Below are 552 nucleotides of genomic sequence, written 5' to 3' on the forward strand. Positions count from 1 at the left end.
CGGTTTCGAATGCATTAACATCGGAGAGAGCTTGAAAAAGCGATGCAGCCTGCTTTTGCAGCCGCGTTTCCGCAGCTTGATAACTTAGTTTAAAACTACTTCGTATAACTTACAAAAGGGCCCAGATCTCACTACTCCATTGTGCAACTCACCCTGTCGGCATCGCGATTTTCCACAAGCGCGGTTGAATGTAACGAATATAGAATCAAAAATCAATTGGGCGCGTATTAAATTTCTACCACATTCGAGCTGGCTTTTAATATACTTAATTAGGAGAAAGTATATGTTCAGACTTTTGCTTCAATTATCCACTTGTCCTTTACTTGATCACGAATTGCAACTATTAGAAAATTTAGTTGTTTAGTTATCATTATAAATTTAATTATTATTTAGTTATTGTAAAAAATTATTATAATTAAAAACTACACTGTTAAATCTATAGTATCAAATTTAACTTTATTTGAGTCTTCACTGCTTCTATAACTTAATATATAATTATTTTCAACTAAAACAATATAGTTATTTTTAAATAAAACAATGATATTTAATCCA

At 31.0% G+C, this 552-nt stretch overlaps 1 protein-coding gene across 2 annotated transcripts in view; it reads left to right on the forward strand.

The window, feature by feature from the left end:
• Window positions 1-552, forward strand: part of LOC105452888 (stAR-related lipid transfer protein 3) — a 10,095-nt gene that overhangs the window by 7,102 nt on the left and 2,441 nt on the right. The gene's annotated exons all lie outside the window — the stretch shown is intronic.

The sequence above is a fragment of the Wasmannia auropunctata genome, unplaced genomic scaffold, assembly GCF_000956235.1.
Source record: "Wasmannia auropunctata unplaced genomic scaffold, wasmannia.A_1.0 LD336026.1, whole genome shotgun sequence".
Taxonomy (NCBI): domain Eukaryota; kingdom Metazoa; phylum Arthropoda; class Insecta; order Hymenoptera; family Formicidae; genus Wasmannia; species Wasmannia auropunctata.